This window comes from Heterocephalus glaber, unplaced genomic scaffold (genome assembly GCF_053883595.1).
Source record: "Heterocephalus glaber isolate CG9 unplaced genomic scaffold, H.glaber_assembly_v1.0 deba00001532, whole genome shotgun sequence".
Taxonomy (NCBI): domain Eukaryota; kingdom Metazoa; phylum Chordata; class Mammalia; order Rodentia; family Bathyergidae; genus Heterocephalus; species Heterocephalus glaber.
Window position 1 is genome coordinate 25,194,969 of NW_028258330.1, and position 14,605 is coordinate 25,209,573.

General features: G+C 42.4%; 1 protein-coding gene across 4 annotated transcripts in view; it reads left to right on the plus strand.

The window, feature by feature from the left end:
• The window catches only part of Raly (RALY heterogeneous nuclear ribonucleoprotein), a 78,333-nt gene that overhangs the window by 20,662 nt on the left and 43,066 nt on the right, over positions 1–14,605 (plus strand). For all 4 annotated transcript variants that reach the window (XM_013066709.3, XM_087188884.1, XM_021246934.2 and 1 more), the window contains exon 2: positions 12,509–12,591. The gene's annotated coding sequence lies outside the window, so the exon portion shown is untranslated. The remainder of the gene's footprint in view (positions 1–12,508; positions 12,592–14,605) is intronic.

Below are 14,605 nucleotides of genomic sequence, written 5' to 3' on the forward strand. Positions count from 1 at the left end.
AGGGATAGAGAAGCATATTGCAGGAGTTAAGGAACAGCTTAGCCAGAGGTCAGAGCTGTTCAATGACAGCCTGTTGTGATCAGAGTACAGTGTGCAGGGAAAGGATATAATAGAGAATAGAGTAGAGTTTAACCCACATCCTAGAAGCAGGAGGGTTCCATTGAGGATGGAGGGGTGTGATAGCATTGTGTGTGATGAATTGATTGTTGGATGGAGGTGATTGGAAACAGCAGATTAGTTAGAACAGGCATCAGCAAACTGCCCATTGGCTGAATATAGCTATCTGCCATTTTGGAACACAGCCACAGACCCAGGGAACTTATTTGTTCATCTATGATTGCTTTTGCACTACAGAGGTAGAGTTGAGTACTGTAGAGACTACTGTAGCTCACAATGCCTAAAAGATTTACTGGCCCTGTACAGAAAAAGTTTACTTATCTCAGAGTTAGAACGTAATTATGTCTTCTGTAAGAGAAGATAAACATTAGAACTAGGCCTGAAATGGATTGGAGGTATTAAATGAGAATCTTCCCTTCCCTTCCCTTCCCTTCCCTTCCCTTTTCCCTTTTCCCTTTTCCCTTTTCCCTTCCTTTTTCCCTTCCCTTTTCCCTTTTCTGTACCAGGGATTGAACTCAGGACCTTGCGCTTGCCAGGCAGGTGTGGCGCTACTGAGCTACATCCCCGGCCCATCAAATGAGAATTTTCAAAAGGGACAACATAACTTAGTGGGGAACACTTATTTACCTGCCCCCAGAACTTTGTAAAAGTCACATTTATTGAAAGTCACTATAGTCACAAAAGGACACCCAGTACACAGACAAGTCCTGATTTGCTTTTATTAGCTGTATGACCTTGGACCAGTCATGTAACTGGCTGGAAGGTCAGGTGAATATAGTGAGCAAGATAAATAAAAGCCTCATCAATCCAGTTCTTCATGGGACAGAATTATTACTCTGCCTATTTGTTTACTTTACCCCTAGTTTATATGTCTAAGGGCCCTCTCATGGAAAACTCAAGATATCTTAGAAAAACTGGAACATAGTTTGAATTGAGAAGTTGGGGATGGGTGGGGAAAGGGCTTATAATACTGTGAGGATACACCATACCCTTCCGTGAAGTAACTGCTGACATTTGTTGTGGGCAGATTGAGTTTGTTTCTACCCTTCAACTGGCTGGGCAGTTAAGGCCCCTTAAAACCAAAGGCTGGGTTTATCCCTCAGGCATCTTTCTAGCCAGAAACTGTGTAAGTACCACTTGACATCCTTGTGTGCCTCTTCCTGTCGCTACACTGAGATCTCTGTGTTTCACTCCCTTTTTCTATAGCATTGTGTATCGGCCCTGTACAAGGGAAAAAACACTAGGGAAATCACATTGGTAGGCTCCAAGCTCATTTCTGCCTTCAGCTTATTGTGTGACCTCAGCCAATTCATTTCCTATCTGGCCCTTGTAGGCTCCAGTATAGACAGATGACTGTGGTCAGTTTCTGAGCACAGCCTTTTTTCCTTTTCCCCCAAAGTTCTCCCCTCCTTTCAATCTAGAATATTAGTATCTGCCTGCACATTTGCTTGGAATTCACGGCATTTAACTGAAGAAAGTCGTATCTCTAGCTTCATTACACTTGATCTTAGTCAAAAGGCCAAGAAGGGATTCTCTAGCTTTCTTCTTTGGGAAGGGTCTAGGAACTAGCAGTTGATCTGATTACTAGAGTGGAACAGACCCTGGGAGTCAGGTCCAGCTGACTCAAGTTTCAACAAAGCATAATGTCTCTGGGATGTGCAGTCTAGTTTAGGCAAATACTTGGCTCTGCGCATCCAAGATACAGTGGAAGGGCCAGACACTATCTAGAAAATTTACGTAGTACTCCCTCTTCCACATTTATCCTCTTAACTCTGTTGATTTTATTACCATTTTATAGACATGAGAACTTCTAGAGTAGTGGTGGCGAACCAATGGTACACATGTTGTTTTTAAAACAAAAGATGTTAATGTATGAGTTATTTTTCCTAAACTAAAACCTTAGTTTTCAGGTTTAATTGTGGTGTTGGAACTTTGCAATAAATAAGTGAGTTTTGGGTTGCAGTTTGGGTACTCATCTCTGAAAGGTTTGCCATCACTACTCTAGAGTATCTTTTGGTAGACAGTGGCTATTGTTGACTGACTCATTGAAGATATAAGGCAACAACTAGACATCCCTTGCTTCCAAGTAAGAAAGAGTGGTAGAGGAGGCAGACAAGTAGTGATAAAAGTACTAAGTTTACTCAGTTTGGGTGGCAGAGTCAAGGCTGAAGCCCAGGTCTGTTCACATGTTGCCTGCCTTGCAGTGGACGCCCTGGCTAGCAGTGGTCTCTAAAGAGTGGCCATTGGTGGAGGCCTGGCCTTAGATTCAGAGCTGGACTTTAGTGCTGGGCAGCTGACCAAGGTAGGGGCTCTCATGTGGACCTGGGTCTATTCATAGATTATAGCACTTAATTTTGTTCCCTCTAGAAGATGAACTCTGATGGTCAGCACTAACCGTATCCCGGAGTATCACAAGAGCCCCATTTGGTCTATGATACCAGATAGCAGTGAGGAAGTGTTGATACCCAGAGTTGCGTATGAGATAGGAGTCGGGGCTAAGATTGCTTTAAGGTATTTTCTGCCTAGAGTCTGAGAACTGGATTTAAATTGCTGAATCCTTCCCAAAGTGATAGAGGTAGGTTGGGTAATCAGTGAGACAAAAGCAAAGGATGTTAGAGACTGTCGGGATCCAATTTTCAGGTTGAAAATCAGGCTTTTTTGGATTCTATAATTTATTCCAGTTTAAGAACCTTAACTGTTGTTTTCTCAGCACAGCATTTATAAGTGTTGGCTCCTTTTGTTAGAGATACATCATCCCTGGGCTATAATATCTTTTAATCTTCCTGCTTCACCTTGGGCCCTCTTCTGTGTAGCTTCTGATAATGCTGGGTTTAGTTTCTTCACTGCTAAGATGAACTAACAGACAGGTTCTTGTGTGCTGAAAAGGTTCTTTACCCACCAGGCTGAAGTTCTTTTTTTTTCTTTTTTTTAATTTGTTTTTGAGACAGGGTCTCCCTTTATAGTTCAGGGTAGCCCTGAACTCACTGTGTAGCCCAGACTGGCCTCCAACTCACAGCGATCCTCCTGCCTTAGCCTCCCCAGTGCTGGGATTACAGGTGTGGACCACTATGCCAGGCACTGAAGTTCATTCTTATGGAGAGCTCCACCATTCAAACACTCCACCATTGTACCTATAGTCTTCATATAACTGAGTTGATTTCCAACTAAAATTTAGACTCTCCTCCTCCCCCATCTACTTGTGGTTTTAATTTTGGGGGTAAAATTAGCGTCATCTCAGATTCTAGCCTTCCATCCCAGACCTGGGTTTCAGGGGTAGGGGGTTGTCAATATCTGCAGGACATTGTCATTGCTGTTTAAATACCTATTCAAGGACTGTTATGAGAACTTGAAACTTGTAGTTTTAGCTTCTGCATTGAGGGCACTTCCAGTCATTCTATATTGTAGGAAGTCTAGGAGATATGGGAAATGTCCTGGTTGGGAAAAAGGAGACTGGTTCTGGCCTTGCCACGGACTTTCCTCTGTGACTTTGGGTTTTCTGTAAAATGGTAGAGGGCATTCCAACACTGGTCTCATCAGGGACAGAAAGCCATCCTTGACACAGTCTCAGTTGCACAGAGCACTGTCTGGCCCAAGCTACAGTGTGTTGGTTACTGATTATAACGCTTTAAGAGTCTTGCTTCCAACTCAAGAGGGGGAAGGGGAACCATCCAACTGTCTCATTAGCATGGAGAAAAGAAAACAGTAATTACTTGTGCCTCCCTTGATAATTCCTGCTGGGCTGGTTCTTCTAGGGAAGGAGGAGGGGAAAACGAGATAGCTTCAGCTGAGGAAGGAGAAATGCTGTTAGCTTTCAGAGTGTGCAAGAATGGTTATCTTGCACGTCTGTTGTATTCTCTGGACATTCCTCCAGGCAGCCTGGAGATTGCCTGGATTGAGTTTCATCTGTTTATGGCATGCATTATGTTCCCATGCATGGACATGGGTTGGGGCTCAAGAGCCTTAATATCTCTTGTTGAAAAACCAGCCGCTTTTCAGGGCCTCTTGTGATATGTTGGGCATCCTGACACCTGCCTTTGTTGGAGTTTAGGGAACGATTACTGGGCCATTTTTTGTGACTTGGCTGCATTTTTATTATGTTGTGAGGTCATCTTTTTGACCCCCATGGCAACACAGCAGGTTGGTTTATTACTGTAATCACAAGACTCAAGGTCAGAAGCTGGGTGTGGTGGCACACGCCTGTAATCCCAGCACTTGGGAGGCTGAGGCCTGCTGAAACTACCTAGCGAATTCAAGGCCAGCCTAAAGGCATATTAAGACCCTGTTTCAAACAAACAAACAAACAATCAAGGTCTGGTATCCTTGTGAGTGGGAGGTGTTTGGTAAGGCTGTAAAACCGCAGGGTTTGGTAAAGGCTGAGAAAAGCTGGCCTCTTAGAAAGATTGAGGCAATTTTGAAATTAGAAGGTTAGGGGCAGCTGGAACAGAACCAGCAAATCAATTGGCAGCTTGGCTTGCTGAACAATCAAGGGCTGTTTGCTTTGTATCAGTCTTTTACTCCCTGCCTGTGACCAGTTGTGAGACCTCAAGTGCTGATTGTAGCAATCTGCAAGTGAGCCCAGGCCCAGGGAGCCTGGAGGTTAGGCTATGATTATCTTCTGTGCTGCTCACTCTGATCCTGGTTGCCACCCCAGGGGCTTAGAGAACCCAGCTTCCATTTCCTTCTCCTCCTGAGGAAGATAGTACTCTCCAGCAATACCCTTTTCTTTGTCCAGTCTTCCTGCAGCTCTTGGAGATTGCTACTCTATAAACAGCAAGTGTTCTACAGGAACATGCTACTTTTAAAACATTTCTTTTACAAGTGTAGTAGCTAGTTCTGTCAGTCCTCTTGCCCACTGAAGTACTCACTGTCTTTTGTCCCATAGCTTTTGCTTGATTTTCCTCCCTTTGATGTCTAGGCTCCAGTCTTCTCATAATTTTCTCTTTATATCCCCCCCCCCCCCCCCCGGGGATTGAACTCAGGACCTTGGACACACCAGGCTCTTTATATTCTCTTTTGGGCTCCATCTCTTAGCCTCCAGCTGTAGATTCCTGGTTTCTCTATCCTCTTGTAGAACCTGTTCCCTATTATTTTTAGATGGAATGCTTGAAAATAATAGCTTGGCCCAAGGGAGGAGCACTTCTTTTTCAGATTGACTTGGAATTATTTGGGCCATAGTAAAGTGCTTTTCAGAAATAGGGATGGAATGCCCACCAAGGACACAGTCCGTACTGATTCTTGTGTCCATATCATTGTACAAAATGTTTTGAACCAGTATTTCTGTTCAGGCCAGTCCTGCTTGTTTTAGTAATGTCTTGATCTTTAGGGTGTGATATCTAAATTGATAAAAGCCCCTGTAAGGTAACTATAGGAGGGGGTGGGGGGGTGTTTATATGTCAAGTTAGACTACAATTTGCTATTGTACTTGGCTTATGTCCCTGCCTATTTTGCCCTAGGTATACAAGACCAAGTATAAAATGGGAGAGTTTAATCTGCTTCCTAAAATGTTATTGTTGGTGCTTAATTTGATATGCAAGAGGCTTCTTATCTTTGGGAATAAGAAAGTGCAAGGTCCATACAGTAGTAGAAAAGACATTTTGGAGCTGACCTATGTTCCAGTAAATTATGAAAATAATTAGGGTTTTGGGTGCAGTGCATGATACATAACAGGTGTAATAGCAAATTACATTTCTCTCCTTTCTTTTAGGACTTTTAAAAAATTGCTTCTGATTCGTCCTTTTGTAATACCTGAGTGAAATAAAAATATCTATCATTGAGTACTTATGCCAGGGCCCTGAGGTAAGAGCTTCTTTCATGATAACTCATTTATGAAGCAGGAACCTTTTTAAACAAATGTGAGGAACTGTGGCACAGAGTAAGTACCTTGTCTAAGGTTACAAAGTAGTGAGGCAGAGAGGCCGAGCTGGGATTGAGACCCAAGTATCTCTCAATCTAGAGCCTGAGCTCTCTCTCTCTTTTTTTTTTTTTTTTTGGTACCAGGGATTGAATTTGGGTCCTTGGGTTTGTGAGGCAGGCAACTGGAAACACTGAGCTAAATCCCCCCCCCCCCCGCCCCACTTTTATTTTTGGTGTTTTGAGGCAGGGTCTCCCTTTGTGGTTCAGGCTGGCCCTGAACTCACTATGTAGCCTAGCTGGCCTCAAACTCGAGGTGATCCTCCTGCCTCAGCCTCCCGAGTGCTGGGATTACAGGTGTGCGCCACCATGCCCGGCTAGAGCCTGAGCTTTTTACCGAAATATTGTGGTCATTACAGTGGTACAATAAGTACCTCAATCTTTATCGTTAATTGGTGAGAACCACATTGTTTTGGCTGGAAAGGATAGCAAGTCATGAGCCAATCGACACAGACAAGTTCACAGACATGTGAAGTACCAAACATAAAACAAGGACAAAATTTTTGTGCCAAAATGTGTCGAATATCAAATTCAGTGTGTTTGAAAGCAGTTGAGTGTACCAACGTATTGCTGTATGACCTTTCTGTTATTTTTCCTGAATAATATATGATTTTTAGTGGTTCTTTGGTTCTCTCTACTTGCATCTGTTGAGATTTGTGTGCACGTAGTTTTATTAGTTTTTTCTGGTTTGGGTTGGTTCCTGTCTTCATGGAGGTACAAACAGTGCCACTGTCTGCAGTAGCACTTCCTAATTCTTTCACCCAGAGTTAGTTAATTCCTGTAACTGAAAAGGTGATATAGCTTATTATAGAGGCCATCTTCTTATTCCTTCCTTATTGCTTCCTATCAAACCATAGATTTAAATGTTAACTTGTTTTTATCAGTGTTCTTTGATTCTTCAGAAAGAGGTAGGATCACCCTCATTTTACAGATCTGAAAACTAAGTTTTGTTCAGTCACACAGTGAATTAGAGGCAAAGCTGGAGCTAGGCTTTAGATTTTCTGACTCTCAGCCCAATGCCCTTGAAAGGAGAAGTTGCTAAACTGATTTATCTATCCTTTGTTGAGAGGACATTTCTACCCTTATTCAACAGAACCAGATTTTCAACATTTTTTCTTGGCTCACTGATGGGCCAAAGTCTCTGTAAATCTGCATATGCACATTATTTTCTGGCTTTTGTTTTATCCCTCCTATAAGTTAAAGTACTTCATTCTGAAAGGGGGTGGGCCACCTGCCTTCTTTGTTTGGTCAATTGTAAATAAATTCATTTTTCCATTTTTTATGGGCTTTTCTGGCAGGTGGCAAATGAATCCCAATAGAATGAATCTGGATATTCTGTGTTCCAAATTCAGGCCTCTGGGGACACTTTTTTCACTACTTTTAGTAAAGAAACATTTATATAATGTGCAGGTCAGGCTTAAAAATGAGCTGATCTGTAGATGTAGAGTTCCAAAGGGACCCTGGCTCCTCCATCCACATTTTTACCCCAGTTCACTTGTACATATTTAAGAAATTCACCAGACCAGGGGCGTGGTGTGTGTGTGTGTGTCTGTGTCTGCCTGTCTGTTTTTAGGCTTCAGTAAAGCTTTTGTGACAAGATGTGGAGAAGGTTCCAGAACATGATTGTTTCCCCTTATCCATAAGGAAGGATTGACTCCTAGAGTTTATTAATATGTAATAACCTTGGAAAGAAGCAGTGACATAGAAGAAGAACCTACTTGTCTTTCTACCTCTCCAGGCTTTCAGCCTATACCAGGCTAGGGTTGGCTGAGACAGAACCAAATTCTGAGGAGCTTGTTGTTACCTCCTACTGAAAGAGTTGGTCTGGGGTTTGGACAGGCAGGTTCCTTTTGTTTACAAAAAGGAAATTCTGGTACTCTTAAAAATTCTTGGTTTTTAAACCAAGAGGAAAAAGAAACCTTTTCCAAAGTCTAGGCCTCAGACATTTTGGTCCTATCCAGTATCCCTTTTTTTGTCTCCTTCCTTAACCTCTCTCCTTTTAGCTCTTTTCTCTTCCTCTCTTTACTTTGCTCCTTATGCAACTTCCCATCTTGTCTTCTTTCTTTTTCTCTACCTCATGAAAACAACAGTGGGAAAAGGACACCTTCAACTAACAGATTAGTAGCTCTTTGAGATTGATATAGATTATGAGGCTGAGAGTCAGAACATAGAGCTTGAAATTTTAGAACTTCTATTCCTCAGAACAAAGATTGATGGGACGGGTGTTAGTTTTTTTTCATTTGTTCATTCGTTCACATGTTCTCCACATACTTAGTATCCCCCTGTCTGCTAAGCTGGGAGTTAGGTGCTTGGGTTTTTACTGGTAATAAGACCCTAACTCTGCCATAAGATCAAGTCTTGAGGGAAAGACATAGAAACAGGCAGTCCCCTTTCCCATAAATCAAATAGTTGAATTTTAAGATAGAAAGAACTTTAGAGTTTATCAGGTGCTGCTTTCATGTTATACTTTAATGAAGTAAGGCAGTCCATAAAGTAAGGGAATGCACATAGGCTTTGGAGTAAAAGTGTTCCCAGAGCTTAGGGCAAAAGGCCAGCTCCTGGGGTCCTATCAGATCAGGATTGGCCACCAGTACCATAATACCAACCAAGGAGATGAGCAGTGGGAAAACCCAAGACGGGAGATTTAATCAGCAGCGCCAGGCTGGGAAACACAGATGAGATTCAAGATCTGTCTTTGATTGAGGGCCTGACAAAAGTTTTGGGGTTTTATAGAAAAGGGGAACAAAGTCAAGGGTTGAGGTTAGCATAGCTGGCACTATAGGTAATCCTGGTCAAATTGTGGTCTAGTTGAGCCATATCTCCAGACTGATTGTGCAGGGTTCTGGGGGAATGTTATGCTTGTGTCTAGATGTCCCCCCAAAGCCTCATCGAGTCATAGGTGGGGCTTTTTCAGAGGTGGCTGAATCTAGAGTATGTGATTGATTCATGGTAAAGTGGTAGGATTAAGGGTGGTTACTAAATCAGTCCACTGATTGGTTTGGTACTGCCCTAATCCTAGTAGCCTAGGTAGAATATAAAAGGGGCAGATAAAAGCTGCTTAAGGTTCCCTGATTGCTTTGCTACCTTCTGCTTGCTGTGAACTGTTTCTCCTTTGCAGTGCCTGTCCGCCATGCCACCTTCCCTTGGAGCCAGCCAGTTATGGACTGAAACTTCTACAAACTGGGAGCTAAATAAACCTTTACCCCTTTAACTTTGGGTGTCAGGTGTTTTATCTCCGCAATGAGAAAAGTAAGACAGCCATCATCGTTTGAGGGGATTGTTCTGGTTCCTATCATGAGATGATGGGTTCTGCTCATTAGATGGGCAGAAGGGGGGAAGATGGGGGGAAGCCTTGGTTTCTCTCCTGAAGTAACTTTCTTGTAAGACATGGAGACCAAATCATGGGGTGGTCTGCAAGGCTCTTCTTTCCCGGGAATCTGAGGTGGCTGCAGGTTTAGGATAATGACTGGAGACTTACAGGCATCCAAGGGGGTCTGGATCTGGATGTTGTAAAAGCTAACAGTTGGACGTCTCTCTGCAAATCGTGAAAATTACTTTTGTTCCCTGTATCTTGATGTTCTCAGTTTTTAAGGGGGATAAGATAGGCTAGATAAATTTAGGGCTAAATTTAGGGCTAATAAGCCAGTTGAGCAGCAGTATAACCCAAAGTTTTAAGGTAATAAATGGGACAAATATAAAAAAAATATAAAGGGCTGGGGATTTAGCTCAGTGGTTCCACTGCCTGCCTTGCAAGTGTAAGGTCCTGAGTTCAATCCCCAGTACCAAAACAAACTATAATCAACCAATAAGATTACAAGTATAGCTACTTAGCTAATATTGATCCAATAGGGAAGCAGGTCAAGTGGCAAAGGGTACATGGAAAGAACAAAGGCATCTTTAAGAACAGATGGGTCTAAAAAAAAAAAAGAACAAATGGGTCTAGATGCTCTGGTCACTCACTTGGGTGCTTGATGTCTATCTGGACTTTGCTGGACCAGGTAATACCAATTATAATACAATTCCAAGTTACTGTTTATCTCTTAGGGGGGCATGTAGGTCTGGTCATTGCATACTCCCCCACCCCCAAACTCAGGACCTTGTGCTTGAGAGGCAGGTGCAGTGCCACTGAGCTAAATCTCAGGCCTCAGGTCATTACATCTTTATCTTAAGGCCTGGTCTTCACATGTACCTCCAGTCACAATTCTGATGTCTTTATTTTTCCACTGACTTTCTTAAGAGCCCAGTTCCTTTCTGACTGTATACTAATTTTTGTCTAACTTAGCTGCCTGTTATATTAGTATTGTAATTGTGTCTTCCTCCATCAAGGCCTTAAATCTTCACTCCTCTGTGGAGTTTCTGAGGCCACCCCACATCAAACTTAATTTCATTGTCCATTTTTTGTAATACATAAAATTATTTAAATTGTTTAATCCTGCCTAATAGTCTCAGATAGTTGATATGGTCTCACCCTGGGTTGCAATCTGCCTAAGAATAAGTTCTGTTCTCGGTCACTTTGCATTTTCCACAACCCCTAACTCGCCTGTTTACACAGTAAGGCTGACCGGGAAGGCAATCTCAAGAAATATTTCTTGATTGGATGGAAGGCTCAGGGGTGACAGTGTTTTTCAGCTGATAGGACCTGTTATAGACCTGGGTGGGAGTCTCCCATCCAAACTCCGCGTTTCCTCACCTGTCATCAGATTTCTCACAAAATCCCTGTATTGGCAGTATAGGAATTGTTTTGAGACAGGATCTCACTAAGTTCCAGGTTGGGCTTGAACTTGCCATCCTCCTGCCTCAGTCACTCAGAATGTTGGGATTACAGATTGTGCCACCACCATGCCTGGCTATTTTCTTTTTAAAAAATTTTTATTGTTACATTTTAGATATACATAATGGTAGCATTCATCATAGGGAATTTGTACCTGTACGTGATATATCTTGATTCTTTTTTCTCCATTCCCTTCCCTTCAACCCCACTTCCCCTTATTTACAAAAGCTTTGTTTCCATTTTTTTCCTTCTATTCTCCTTTACCTAGTCTATTTTCAGGTGTATAGTAAATGTTAGTGGCTGTTAAATTGCTGTTGTTTTCCCCATAGCTTTGCATCACAGTACTTTGAGATTAGAGAAGTCTCTGGAACCACCTGGCTAAAGGCTGATAGACTTGAGTCCTTCAATTTGTATGCAGTAAAAAGCCTGAGCTGGGCATGGTAGTGCACACCTGTAACCCTAGCACTCAAGAAGGCTGAGGCAGGAAGATCTCAGTTCATGCCTATCCTGGACAATTTAAGGGATTTAGTGAAACCTTCTCAAAAAAATAAAAAAGGGCTGGGGATGTAGCTCAGTGCAAAGGCCCTGGATTCAGTCTCTGTAAACCCCCCCCCCCCCCCGCAACATACACAAAAGCCTGGAACTGCAAGAAAATGGAGATGTCAGGCTTACTTGCAAAGGAGTGGGGAAGCTCCAAACCCTGTCAGCTAGAACTAGAGAACATGTTTCCTGCTTGCTTTCTTCTGTTTTTGAGAAGTGGAAAGTATAATGTGTGGTTAAGAGGCAAGCTTCTGGAGTTGGACTTCCTGGGTTCAAGACTCAGCTCCACATTTTATTAGGCTGGTATGTGTGCTGCCAAAGTGAGTACTAGCTGTGAGGCTTGGGCAGATTTACTTAATTTTTCTGTGCTTCATTTTCCTTACTGGTAAAATAGAGACTATAATAGACACTGACCTTTATAAGATTGCTTCAAAGATTAAATGAGTTAATAGAAACAAAAGAGTGGCAATAGTACCTAGCATGCACTGCACTTCTCTTTGCACTTCTCTCTCCATCCCACATTCCTGGAAATTGATCTGTTCTTAACCATTCTCATCCAACAGAGGGGAAGAGTGGTGTAATCCTAGAAACCTGAGGTCAATATCAGAGTGCTTGAAAGATTGTTCCAGCTAGGTTAACATACTGAGCCTTATTCTTGCCTACCTGTTACTGGCTTAGAGTCTACACTTGATGTTGCCCTCTTTGGGATACTCATCCTTCAGGATTTTGTATGTCCTACCCTCTCACTTTATTCAAGTTTCTGTCTGATGTCATCTTTTGGAAAGGCCTTCCCTGACCATTTTATCTGGATTAGATGGTCCTCTTACCCCTTGCCATTTTTTCTTTCCTTACCCTGCTTTAATCTTCTTTTTTTTGTTTTTTTTTTTTGATTTTGGTACCGGGGATCAAACTCGGGTCCTTCCACTTGCGAGGCAGGTGGCGGAACCACTGAGCTAAATCCCAGGCCCTGCTTTAATCTTCTTTATGGCACTTAGCCCTATCTGAAATGGTATATTTAATAAAGTGCCTTTCACTAGGGTGCAGTATATGAGAGAACAGGAACCACTGAGCTAAATCCCCGCCCGAGAGCAGGAACTTTGAATGCCTATATTATCCTAAGTAAATGTCTGTTTATGTAGAACCCCTAATGGACTTCTCTGTTTGTTACAGGTAAGCCCTCTTCCCAGAGGCAGCTGCTGCTGACCTGATAACCCAAAAGAGGAAATAGCTGGCTAAGCTCCGCCTTGGTACTGGTAAGTTGACAAATTCTGGGCAAGCTTGGGCTAAGACACAGGTAGAGTAACTAGTTTGGGGACTACTTTTACACTTAGTACAGATAGCATACTGGTCATTAATCTACTTTATATCTAAGAGAATGACTTTTTTTTTTTGGTACTGGGGATCGAACTCCAGTCCTTGTGCTTGCAAGGCAGGCGGCGGAACCACTGAGCTAAATCCCTGGCCCCAGAATGACTCTTAGCAAAGGTGGCCTCCTATTCTGAGAGGGGATTGAGAACACTTTCGTGGAGTTGTCAGTAAATGTCTGGTATCATTTGCCATGAATACGGCCAAGCAGGCTTCTTGTTTCTGCCAACTCCTTTCTAGTAGAGGTATCCTGGACCTGGCAGTGATACCTTTACTTCCATATGCTTTTTTTTTTTTTAATGTGACCCCACAGGCCTCACAGACTTTCTGACTTCAGTCTCTCCCGTGACCTGCCAAGCCTGGAGGTCAGCTTAAAGAAGTGATAGAGTTCTTCACTCCTGCATAGTGTGATCCTGAATAGTGGTGGGGATTGAGTGATAGAGTAGGGCTTTCATATGTGCACCAGCTCTGCAAGGATGTTGTAGAGAATCAAAAAGAGAAGTGCAAGTTGGAAAATTTTGTGAATTGTAAAGGAGCATGAAAGAAACCAGAAAGTAAAGAGAAAGCATTATAATTACCTTGCAGCATTTCAGTCCCTGACCTTTTTGCCACTTTACTTACCAAAGGTGACAAGGAAAGGTTTTCCTTTAGGAATTTGTGCTATAAATCTTCTCCAATGTCCTCTTCTTCCTCTGGTGCCCTACTCACAGCTCAATCTGTTTGTAAGGAAAAAGATTGCAGGGGTCAGGTGGCAAATTCAGGCAGCACTGGCAACCACAGTTTGCAGCATATGGGCTACAGAGTGCAGGTTTAAATGCATTCAGGCACCCAAGTTGCAAGGCCACTCCTGGCATAGATACTAAAACAGTTTCCAAGAGCCCATCATAACATGATTCTGCATTCACTCCTGAGATGTTGTCTTGTTCCCTACTGGCATTGGGGAAGAAGAAAGCTATTCCTATTGTGGCCCTAGGTATCTTCTGCTCCCAGCCCTCCAAGCTGCTAGTGAAAAAGGCAGTTAAGCTGTAGCCACTATGTTATTGAAGGCCCCAGTCATTGCAGTTTTCCTACCGTCTTGCTCTCTGTCTTTGCTAGTGATGTAACAATGGACAAGGGCATTTTTTCTTTCCTCTGTCTGCCTGAGGTATGCATCAGAGGAATCTTGTCTCTTGAACTTCACATTATCATGCTCCAACCTTCCTTCCTACTCTGAATTTCTGGGTTGTTACTGCCATTTCTTTTTTTCTTATTAAAGTTCTGTAGCTTCCAGCCTTTCCATCGCCTGGGTATCAAAGTTGGATCTTATTTTTCCTACCTTGTGAAAAAATTTCACTTTTGACTATTTTAAAATATGAATGATTCCATATATATAAGGATATAATACACAGGTATGCATAAAATACATAGCTTATTTATCTAACAGCCTCATTATTCCAGAGCCCAACTAAAAAACAAGGAAACAAATCATTGTCATCCTTAGCCCTTACAGTGGTGCTGATTTATTCTTATTTTTATGTATCATCATAGCAATCTGGTTTCTAACCCCCCTTAAGATTAAAAACAGCAAATAAAAAAGGAAAGGAGGTGAGAGCTGAAAGCTGGCAGTATTGGGGGGCGGGTAAGAGAGACAAGTTAACAGACTGAAAGGCATATAATGCAGGGGCAACACCCTGACAAGCACCGGTGCCTCAGTAAATTGGGGTTAGGTAATTTCTATGTTTGTTTTAGATTTCTCTTAAAGGCTAGATTTTTCAGAAAATGTTAAATTAATTATTTATAGTGTCTACTGTATTGCCAGGCATAGTGTACTGAATGCTCTACATAAATTTATTTCATTTTCACAGTAATTTGAGAGGTAGGTGGTGGTTTTCTTGTTTTATAAGTTACTGAGACTTAGGGACA